The 12,049-nt window shown below is 43.8% G+C and overlaps 1 long non-coding RNA gene across 1 annotated transcript; it reads right to left on the reverse strand.

Moving 5' to 3' along the window:
* Positions 1 to 396: 396 nt before the first annotated feature.
* LOC138974060 (uncharacterized) lies at positions 397 to 10,880 on the reverse strand. The gene is made up of 5 exons (XR_011458282.1): positions 9,862 to 10,880; positions 8,239 to 8,352; positions 7,289 to 7,394; positions 6,382 to 6,534; positions 397 to 3,477 (listed from the first exon to the last, which is right to left on the reverse strand). It is a non-coding gene; the product is annotated as an uncharacterized lncRNA (long non-coding RNA).
* Between the last annotated feature and the right edge of the window lie 1,169 nt (positions 10,881 to 12,049).

Raw genomic sequence — 12,049 nt, forward strand, 5'->3', positions numbered from 1 at the left:
GAGATATTGACACATCACTGTGAGAAAAAGCGTTAATGAAAAAAGAAGACTATTTATTTTCCTTGAGCATTATCTTAAAGTGGTGTGCCAAAAACTTTTAAATTCAAAAATTCAATATTTAACTTTAGGAAAAGCACTGTAGAGAGAAAACCACGCTTGTGTGTTCAGAATAGTCTCCATGTGGTATCAATATAAATGATTCAAATGTATGGAAGAGAAGCTGTTTCTGCTGGATTAATACACACACACAATTGTGCACTCACACATAAGCACGCATGCATGCTCTCACACACACACACACACACACACACACACACACACACACACACACACACACACACACACACACACACACACAGAAACAACAAATTCATTATGACAAAACCAAATACGAAGTCCTATTTCACAAATTTTATATCTTCTCCTTTTCACCATATACAAATACAGTCACGGAGTACATTTATAAGGCCAAATTATTAAGAAATATTATTTTCTGTGCTTGAATTACCCAGTGTGTAGCATGATCACCACGAAGGTACAATTCACAGAAGTTGAGTAATCACTTTACAAAACCCATACCAGTACCACATTGTTATGTTAAATCCTATTTATATTAACCCACACAAATAGAAGAAGATAGCTTTGTGAAGACTTTCATTTTCCAACCAAATGCTGTTCAAAGATTATTCTTTCTTTCTATATTTGGTGTTTAACGTCGTTTTCAACCGTTCAAGGTTATATCGCGACGGGGAAAGAGGGGGGGGGGGGGGGGGGGGGGATGGGATAGAGCCACTTGTTAATTGTTTCTTGTTCACAAAAGCACTAATCAAAAAATTGCTCCAGGGGCTTGCAACGTAGTACAATATACTACCTTACTGGGAGAATGCAAGTTTCCAGTACAAAGGACTTTAACATTTCTTACATACCAATCAATATGAGGCTTATATTGCGCGTATTCTGTGGGTACAGTTCTAAGCTCGGGGATTTTATTTTAATTTTATTTTATGCAATTTATATCGCGCACATATTCAAGGCACAGGGATATATTTATGCCGTGTGAGATGTAATATTGTTTTACACAATACATCACGCATTCACATCGGCCAGCAGATCGCAGCCATTTCGGCGCATATCCTGCTTTTCACGGCCTATTATTCCAAGTCACACGGGTATTTTGGTGGACATTTTTATGAAAATTTATCTATGCCTATACAATTTTGCCAGGAAAGACCCTTTTGTCAATCGTGGGATCTTTAACGTGCACACCCCAATGTAGTGTACACGAAGGGACCTCGGTTTTTCGTCTCATCCGAAAGACTTGAACCCACCACCTAGGTTAGGAAAGGGGGCAGAAAATTGCTAACGCCCTGACCCAGGGTCGAACTCGCAACCTCTCGCTTCCGAGCGCAAGTGCGTTACCACTCGGCCACTGACACGATACACCAACACGATATTAGCACTCCAGATTTTTATCTCGCAGTTTTTCTGAAGGACTTTGCATTTGAAAACTATTCTCAGACAAAATATGAGTTTAAACTGCAAGTACATGTACAGGGAGTCTGAAGGGTTCAAGTCGGATGAGATAGACTACTGTTGTGGCAATCTTCGAATTTGAAAATAATTTTTTTAAAAGAGTAAAACTCATAGTTCTTCTTCTTCTTCGCTCATGGGCTGAAACTCCCACGTTCACTCACAAATTTGCACGAGTGGATTTTTACGTGTATGACCGTTTTTACCCCACCATTCAGGCAGCCATACGCCGCTTTCGGGGGAAGCATGCAGGGTATTTTTGTGTTTCTATAACCCACCAAACTCTGACATGGGTTACAGGATCTTTTCCGTGCGCACTTGGTCTTGTGATTGCGTGTACACACGAAGGAGGATAAGGCACTAGCAGGTCTGCACATAAGCAATGACCTTGGAGATCAGAAAATTCTCCACCTTTAACCTACCAGGCGGCCGCGATTTTGACTCATGACCTTCTGAATAGGAGGCCGATGTCTTATCCACAAGAACACCGAGCCCGTCCAAACTCCTAGTAAAAACAACAACTGCAAATCTGGGAGCAAAATGTAAACGGTTACAGTTTCAACTATCCTTCCCCTTTATATCAGCATTTTTGGAAACCTAAACGAAAGAGTATTCAAGAACAACAGTCACGGATTCAGATTTAAAAAAACAAATGGTAACTATGCTTTTTGGAAATTCTTTCTTTAATTGGTGTTTAACGAAGGTTATATCGCGACAGGGAAAGGGGGGGAGATGGGATAGAGCCACTTGTTAATTGTTTCTTGTTCACAAAAGCACTAATAAAAAAAATGCTCCAGGGGCTTGCAACGTAGTACAATATACTACCTTACTGGGAGAATGCAAGTTTCCAGTACAAAGGACTTAACATTTCTTCCATACTGCTTGACTAAAATCTGTACAAACATTGACTATATAAGAAACACTTAACAAGGGTAAAAGGAGAAACAGAATCCGTTAGTCGCCTCTTACGACATGCTGGGGAGCATCGGGTAAATTCTTCCCCCTAACCCGCGGGGGGTCTTTTTGGAAATGCGCTTCAGACAAATGCCTTTATGTTACTCACAGCAAAATGCAAGAATAATTGGGGACCATATGGGATGGGGCAAATTGGGAGGGAGCAATTCGGGACACCACCATAAATATCTACCAAATATTTACAAATAGCTATCTTAGTACATGCATAACATGCTGTACCAATACACAATTTCTTTAAATAACTATGTAAGGATTATTGGCAGTCTCCCGGAGCATGTTTCACGCTATCCTGCGATCAGGACAAGCGACTGACTGTGATGTGTATGCTGTGCGGCGTGCGCTACATAAGAAACCTTTTTTTAAATTTGTATTAAATATAATCACCTGAGCCACGAATGGCTAGCTGACAGCGGCTATCTTTTACACAACAAATTCTGAACTGTGATGAACTCGTGACCGCTGATTTTTAAAGGCAAGGGGTATCATATTGTGCGCATGGCATACACATCCAAGTTGGTCGTTTGTCCCGATTGTGGGATACAGCCCGTCAGAGGCGTAGAGCGTGCTCGAGATGTTTTGAAAAACCTGACTGCAGTACAGGGATTTTTACACCTCCGGACTGCTGATAATCCTAACAGAATTATTTTCAAAAACCGTCTATTGCCTTGAAAGCAAACCTGGAATTTCTGATGCGAGTTGCCAGAAAGAAAGTTCACTAACAAGATCCAGGCCAACACCACCCCCCCCCCATCCCCCTAAATAACACTAAGGAGTGAGGTGAGCTTAAATAACTAATTAATTAATCAATCAATAAATTCTCTGCTGAAATCCCCAACTTCGCGCATCGAAGCTATGAAAAACAGGACACTGCCACGTTTCCATTCAGCTAAACGCCACACCATTTTCAAGAGGGGATGTCTCAGGAAGAAAGATGTGACGCTCCCGATTCATATGTTTCAGAAGACAGCCCACCTGAGAAAAAGAAGAACACAATATAGAAATAATAACAACCTGTCAACCACAAATACATTAAAGTTTTTCAAACAGTTCACTAATCCGACAAACTCATGCTCGTTTCTGGTGCATTTGATAAAGCCAATTACGGGTAGATGCTAGACAACAGCAAAACCACCACCACATAACAACACAAGATTGTTTATGGTTGTTTACAGTCTCTTGAACACAGGAGTCAATCGAGACCATATATACTGTTCAAAAAAAGAAACGCATAGTTGCTACTTGCCAAATTTGTTTTATTTTTCGAAAAAATTAACAGAAAATCCAATATTTAGATTATTTGTTTGAAATTTGGTATGGACACAGTTGAATGCACACACAGTTCATTTGCATCTTCAAATCAATCAGTCAATCAATACGATTGGGTGCCGAGGCTGTCAAGTCAGTAGGGGGTGTGACTGCCTTGAGCAGCAACAACTGCCCGGCACCTTCTGGGCATGGGCTGGATCAGATGCCGGATATCTTGCTGTGGGATGGTGTCCCACTCCTCCTGAAGTGCCTGCAATAGATCGCGGTGATTTGCCGGCGCTTCTTCTCGCCTGCGCACACGTCTGTCCAATTCATCCCAGAGGTGTTCTATCGGGTTCATGTCTGGCGACATGGATGGCCAGGGAAGCACCTGGACATGGTGGTCGGTGAGGAACTGGGTGGTGAGTCGTGCTGTGTGCGGGCGAGCGTTGTCCTGCTGGAATATGGCATCCTGGTCAGCCAGAAGAGGAAGGGCGTGTGGGCGCAGAATTTCCTCCACGTATCGCTGGGCAGTTATGCGCCCTTGGACGTGCACCAGGGTGCTCCTTCCAGCGGTATTGATCGCCCCCCACACCATGACGCCTCCACCACCATGAACGGGTGCCTCATCCACACAGTTGGGCGCGTAACGTTCGTTTACTCTCCGGTAGACCCTCCTCCGACCATCATGTCGCTGGAGCAGGAAGTAGGACTCGTCGCTGAACCACACGTGTCTCCAGTGATTCCGGACGGTCCAGCGAAGGTGCTGGTTGCCCCACTGCACTCGGTTCTGGCGATGGCGGCGGGTGAGGACAGCTCCTCTGTGAGGTCTGCGAGCTCTCAAACCAGCTTCATGCAGGCGGTTCCGCACGGTCTGGTCCGATAATCGGTGTGGCCCGGGGAGAGCCTGGACAGAAGATGAGGCCGACAGGAAACGATTCCGGAGGTGGCGGAGCCGTATGAAGCGGTCGTGAGCAGCAGTTGTCGCCCTTGGTCTTCCCGCTCGTGGCAAGTCAGCAACGGAGCCAGTGGCTTGAAACCTGACCCACAGTCTACTGATGGTGCCCTGGGACACGTGGAAGTGCCTGGCGATTGCACTTTGACTTTGGCCTGCTTGTAAACGACCCAATGCAATTTGGCGGTCTTCTCTGCTCAATCGGGCCATCTTTCGTCGCTGAATTGTCGTCTGATTTCTTTGTGGCGAACAATCCGCTTTTATGGGTTTTGGAAGACATGGTGAGAGCTCAATATTCCCCGAGTTTCACGACATTACACTGAAGCATGACGAGTGGTCATGCCAAATGAGCAATTTTGACATTGTAGCCACTGATAACGCATGCGTCACGTGCAGAGCTCACTTGTGACAATGGACGAAAGGTCGACGACCAGATAAACATTTTCTGCAGTTTGGTGGATATCCTTGTAGCCATATAACTAAATTAACCAAATATTACAAGCTATGCGTTTCTTTTTTTTGAACAGTATATATAACAAGAAGCATAAACAGGGTTCCTGCAGGGCAGAGCTGATACAATTCAAGGAGTTTTCAAGGACATTTCCAGGACCAAATAAATGCTTTTCAAGGACATGATTTTCCCCAATTTAATGCAAAGCACCAAGCTTACCTTCAGGAAGGGAAGCAACTACAGGTGACTAGTAATAGTTAGTTCGTCTGCTTTAATTTGTTTTCACTCGATCTTTTATTCTCCCAAAATGTGTGTACTGTATTTGACGAAAAAAAAGGGGGTTGCATTTTTTTTTTAAATAAGACAAGCTGCTGACGAAATGTATAGGCAACAATTTGGAAAAATCAAGTACTTTTCAATGACTATTTAACAAAACTCTATTTTCAAGCACTTTTCAAGGCCTGGAAAAGGTTTTCCAATTTTCAAGGAGTTTTCCAGGGTTCAAGGACTCTGTACGAACCCTGCATAAAAAAGCACTTCAGTTTGAAACCCAGGTTCAATGTAGTAAATGATATTGCATCAATGTTCCATCCATCCTCAGCACTTTCAAAACCAGTTTCTTCTAGGTCATACACACCTTTTCCTCGATTGATCCACAGTACATCAGATCGCTATTGTTCTTTTTATGATTTGCACCAAGGGAATGATTAACATTTCTGTCTTAGTCATATGTAACAAGCTTTAAGCAAAAGCATAATATTCTACACATTCACATATTGTAAGGTTGAAGGGGTCTATGTCGACCAAAAGAAGGTGTATTCCCCATAGCCATAGGTGTTTTCCCTGTGTACCGGGAATACAGTTGGATTTTCTGTAAAGAAGTATAATATCGTACAATCTTGCGCCAAGCGCGTGACTGCGGTTAGATAGGAGAATCTATTTAAAATCCTGAATTCGCGTGCGGCATCCAATCAAGCAAAACATGCTTCGACCGTTTATCAAAACGGATTTAGTTAAAGAAACATCTGCACCCCCACCCCCAACAGCCTGGTATTATGTTTTCCTCGCTGGTACTCTCGTCCATTGAATCACTTTCACAAGCTTGAAGTAACTCCATGGCGTCTAACGGAAGTATATTCCCTGTATATGTACAGGAAATTAACATACAGGGAATACAGCCACTGTTGGTCGACATAGACCCCTTCTAAAGTGCTGCAGTAGTTACCTTTCCCTCCAAGGACCAAGCTGTTCATCCACTGTAGGGCTGACCGGGGTTCCCCCTTAGCAGAGTGAGTGGCGAATCCTGGCTGATAAATTTCCTTTCATTTTCCATGAATGAAGAATACCAGCTGGGTTCTTTTATTCATGGACCTGTGTTCTGCAACACACACAAATCAGCCACCATCTTGTAAATATATGTAAAAGAAAGCAAGTGGCAATCTGAATAACAGAATACAAAATGATCAATCCACACAATCATACTTCAGCACTGAAAGTCCACAAAATGAAGCACTGCTAGTACATGTACTTCTCATAATTTACTGAAACTTTACTCGTCAAAACAACCATTTGTTTTATCAACTTTACTCGCATGTGGCGAGTAGATTAACATTTCTACTCACCATTTACATGATTTTTACTCGCCATGGCGAGTAATTGAAAATACTCGCCACTTTCAGGCCTGTACTTGTGCATGAGATGTGTTTACCATCCATATGCCCAGACCATGCGCTCTTCTGTTGTGCTCAGAACAGTAAAGAGTTGCTTGCTGGGGTGGTTGTTCATAAGTTAACAGTTCACAAGAGGGCACAAACAAGAGCAAAAACACAGGTGCCTGATTCAAACTCATTCAAATGCAGAACCTTATTTTTGCATGAACAGAGTAAGACATGATTCTTACATAGCTGACCCTACCCCTGGCAGAAAAGTGCTTGAAATTGTCCATGTGGTCTCTATTGATCAGTACATTTGATGCGTATTTGTGATACATATATACTGATATAGAGACAAGTAACAAGTGGACATTTCCTCTGACACCTCTACCATTTGTACACCTGCACAAATCTCCTGCCATAGACTACAAAAGGAAAACATACAAATCAAAACAAACACAAATTTAACCTAATGTTTACCTTTCAGCAGCAGAAAAGGCTGTGTTTTCTGAGGTGTCTCAGAGTAAAGCCACGGTGTTGGAGATCTATGCAAAACTAGGCTGTAGGCAAGGTCCAACATCTTTAGCTGCACACACAAAAAGAAGAAGCAAGAAATCACATGACATAGATGACATTCCTCACTAGTACAAAACCACAACTACACTAGTCAACTACCAATGTAAGAATCATAGTCCTGCAAGATTACCCTCTTAAAAAGTAAGATTGCTTTCATTCAAACACTACCGTGGGACCAAACTCCCCCCCCCCCTCCTTTTTTTGAGTTTTTCCTACATGTGTGTTGATGTTTCCATTAATTCCAAGCCCTGAAACTGTGAACTTGAGATCTTTATGTATGCACACAGTCACAGGCTTAATAAGCTATTCAGAAACCAAGCAGAGTCTGCACAACGTCAATTCTGAGAAATAAATCCCCACAACCGGTTTCAAGGCCACTATACCGACTGAGCTATTGCTTGCCATGCCAACCTCCACCCCCATTTGGAACATGCACAACTAGTATACCCATACACATGTAATAATACTGCTTGCCTTCCTCCCCCACCCTCCAAATCAATAAACACTAAATGTATGCAATCAGTAATCTTTTAGTTAGTAGTTGACTACCATCACTACTCTCTCCACACCCACCCACCCTCTTGCACACCAGCGACACACCCCCATCGCCCAATCATTTCCATGATTCTCTCTGCCATATAGTTATCCTAAACACTAAGATTATGACACATTTGTTTTCCAATTAGGAACATAAAAAATTACTGTAAAAAAAATGTACAATCATGCACTCTCTGAGTCTGACAAGAGAGTGTGAGAAAAGTCAAGAAAGCAAGACATGTGTGACATAACTAAATCTTCTAATCTATTCCTGAGATTTACTCTTGACAGCTTAAAATGGAACCTCATGCACTTACTGTTCTGAATTGTAGAAATTTCTTGTAGTTATAGCAGCAAAGGCAGTTTTATTGGGTACCACCAGGTGTCACTCTGTCATCATCTGATCAAGCATTCAAGCAAATGGTTCAGCACTGAAACAGTAAATAGCAAGAGTGTACAGAAAAATACACAAACTTTCTCATTAATTTGTATCTTCAACTTCACATTATTCATAAATAATGATACCTTACTTTGACTAAGTTTGAGTAGGATTAACACCATGCAGAGCCAGAAGTTAACTTGAAATAAAATAACTATACGTTACTCAATACTGCACTCAATGAGTCAATTGTCAGCAAAGGTGATAATCAATGCAAGGTAAAACCAAAGGATGCAACTCAGTCAGCAATTGCAAAAACTACATAATTCTATTTCTAATCAAGCTGTCAGTTTCATTAGCTATCAGAATTCAAAACATGTTCTTGTTTTTGTTGTTGCTGTTGTTCATGACTACATTAATGTATCTCAGCATTTCTAGTTTCTACACTATAGCCATTAAAAAAACCAAAAGAAGTGTCCCAATGTTAAATGAAGCGCTCTTGCAATTAAGTCACAATTGTTTGCAGTTGCTGAGAAAAGCTAATAGTAATAGTCCTTACAGTAAGTTGAGTAACAAATTATAAACAATTGCTGTTAACACTCATAGTACAAGAGAGCAAACCACTGCAAAACTATAGTCATTTATCAATGTTATGCTTGCCATCCACCCCCGACCCCAAACCTCTCCCATATTTTATGTACATCAGACTAGTATTCTTGTTAGTTCATTTCAGCTGTAACAGTGACAACACGTTTGCACACTACAGACCTGGAAGTGGAAATGTTAACACATGGAGTGCTAAATTTCAGGATACAATCTGTTTGTTTGTTTGCTTAACGCCCAGTCGACCACGAAGGGCCAATCAGGGCGGTGCTGCTTTGACATTTAACGTGCGCCACACACAAGACAGAAGTCGCAGCACAGGCTTCGTGTCTCACCCAGTCACATTATTCTGACACCGGACCAACCAGTCCTAGCACTAACCCCATAATGCCAGACGCCAGGCGGAGCAGCCACTAGATTGCCAATTTTAAAGTCTTAGGTATGACCCGGCCGGGGTTCGAACCCACGACCTCCCGATCACGGGGCGGGCGCCTTACCACAAGGCCAACCGTGCCGGTCATACAATCTGTTTCAAAGTACAAACACTGGCAATCGGAGAGAACAGTGTTACTGTAAGTCTTTACAGTAACATCAAACAGTATCCCCTCTTTTTGGTAGTACAGTGGAACAACACTTTTAATATCCCCTGATTAAAGACTCCCTCCCTTTTAAGACCCTGTTTTCTCAGATTTGTCTGTCCACAACCTCTCTATATTTACTCTCATCTCAAGACTTCTTCCTTTCAAGACCTGATTTTTTCAGATTTGTTTAGGTCCTAAAAGGAAGGGGGGGGGGGGGGGGGGGGGGGGGGTTCGATCGACTTTACTGGTACCGTGAAACCGAAAGTGACCAAGTCATCAAGGGCACGTATATTCCTGCTGCTCTGTTAGCACCGATCATATTTTAGAAACGTTGCACTCTGTCGTCAACACGAATGTAGGAATAAAAATAGTATTACCTTCACCAGCTGTCTCCATGGAGTCGAAAGACCATCGGCCGGTTTGGCTCGCTTGTGCCATTCCTGGATGAAAATTGAAATGACCCTGGCTGCTCCGTTCTTGGCATCAATGGCAGTGCAAAAAAAGCGAATCCCGACTCCCATCCAGGATAAGCTGTACGGCACGGCGGCGTCTCTGCAGATGACCACTACATTTGGACGATTTGGACTGGTCTACACGTGTTACGGCAACAAGCAGAAGAAGATACAGATAAGGTGGCGGGAGTGATGTCCCTTCGCTGCAGTGACTAAAAATACAAAACTATCTCAAAATAAAAACACAAGGAACGGATGGGTAGTTAAATTTGTGACAAAAGAAATTAAACGTTCAAATGACTTACCACCCCCCTCTGCTATGTCAGTTGCGAGTATGTCAGTATGTGTTTGTGTTTGTGTGTGTGTGTGTGTGTGTGTGTGTGTGTGTCAGTGTGTGCCCGGCAGTGTGCCCGTCAGTGTGTACGGTACGTGTGTGTGTGTGTCAGTGTCATTGCCGGTGTGTGTGTTTACGTGTGTGTGTCACAGTGTGTGTGTGCGTGCGTGTGTGTGTGTGTGCCGGTGTGGATGTGTGTGTGTGTATTGTGTGTGTGTGTGTGCGTTCGTCAAGTTGTGTGTGTCAGTGTGTGTGTCAGTGTCGATCAGTGTGTGTGTGTTCTAGGCCAGGGGGGATTCCCAAGGTTCCTGGGTTCCGGAAGCCCACCCACCCCCCTTACTGACTCCACAAATGTACCTTTTGCCTTTTTCTTTCTGCGAATGTATGTATTCATTTGCTAATTTGTTCGTTTGTTTGTTCGTTCGTCAGTTTGTTCGTTCGTCAGTTCGTTTGTTCGTTCGTTTGTTCGTTCGTTCGTTCGTTCGTTCGTTCGACAGTTCGTCCGACAGTCCTTCAGTACGTCCGTCAGTCCGTCCGTCCGTCGGTCCGTCAGTCAATCCGTTCTTCAAGTTCAGTCCGTATCAATAAATTCCTCTTGTGCAGGGCCCAATACAGGGGAGAGGGGGGGGGGGGGGGGGGGAATTCCTGTTGGTGGGACAACCCCCCCCCCCCCACCCAGGCCTAACTGTGGACCTCCTCCAAACGTTTGACAAATGCCCTGAAAATGGGCCAGATTGCACACAATTATTGTTTATTGTTTGCTTGTTTATTTGTTTGTTTGTTTGTTTGTTTGTTTGCTCGTTCGTTCGTTCGTTCGTTCGTTCGTTCGTTCATTCGTGGGTTGGTTCGTTCGCTCTTTCGTTCCGACCTTCGTTATTTCCTTCGTTTATTCGTTCCTTCGTCCTTTTAGTCCGTCCGTATGTCCGTCCATACGGTCCGTCCGACAGTCTGTCTGTCAGTCCATCAGTCCGTCCGTCAGTCCGTCCGTCCTTCAGTCTGTATCCGAATAGATTCCTCTTGTGCAGAGGGTTGAAGGAATACCCTGCAGGACCGGATCAGGAGGGGTTACCCGTAACGCCACCCCCCCCCCTCCCGCCGCCCCCCCCCCCCTCCCCCCGTCCCTCCGTCCGTCCATCGATCGGTCCGTCCCTCAATCTGCCCGTCGGTCCGTCCGTCAGTCCGTCCGTCAGTCTGCCCGTCCGTCCGTCCGTTCTGGTTCGTTTCATTGTTTATTTATTTCGCACACATCATTGTCAACTTGTGGATATCCTGAACAAGGCGGTGCGCGAGAATATCTTCTTGTTTGGATAAAATAACATTTTGCTCTGAAACAAACCACAGACAAATTCCACTGCTTGAGCATCGTTTCAGTCTAACCGAACTGAGGGTATACCTCATCTTCAGAAGGAGAATAAGCGACAGCATGCTCTTCTACCATATAACATGTCACGTGAGGTCGTTCAGACCGGAGTGGAGGTATATCTCCGAGGGATCAGGGTATACTTTCAACCCGCTGCACAAGAGGAGTTTATTGATACCTTATGTTCGGTCGTACCGGTGTGTAATACCTCGAGACAGAGAGAGAGAGAGAGAGAGAGAGAGAGAGAGAGAGAGAGAGAGAGAGAGAGAGAGAGAGAGAGAGAGAGAGAGAGAGAGAGAGAGAGAGAGAGAGAGAGAGAGAGAGAGAGAGAGAGAGAGAGAGAGACAGAGAGAGAGAGAGAGAGAGGGAGAGAGAGAGAGAGAGAGAGAGAGAGAGCAGAAAAGGCAGCTGCTAAAAGT

This window comes from Littorina saxatilis, linkage group LG8 (assembly GCF_037325665.1).
Source record: "Littorina saxatilis isolate snail1 linkage group LG8, US_GU_Lsax_2.0, whole genome shotgun sequence".
Classification (NCBI taxonomy): Eukaryota; Metazoa; Mollusca; class Gastropoda; order Littorinimorpha; family Littorinidae; genus Littorina; species Littorina saxatilis.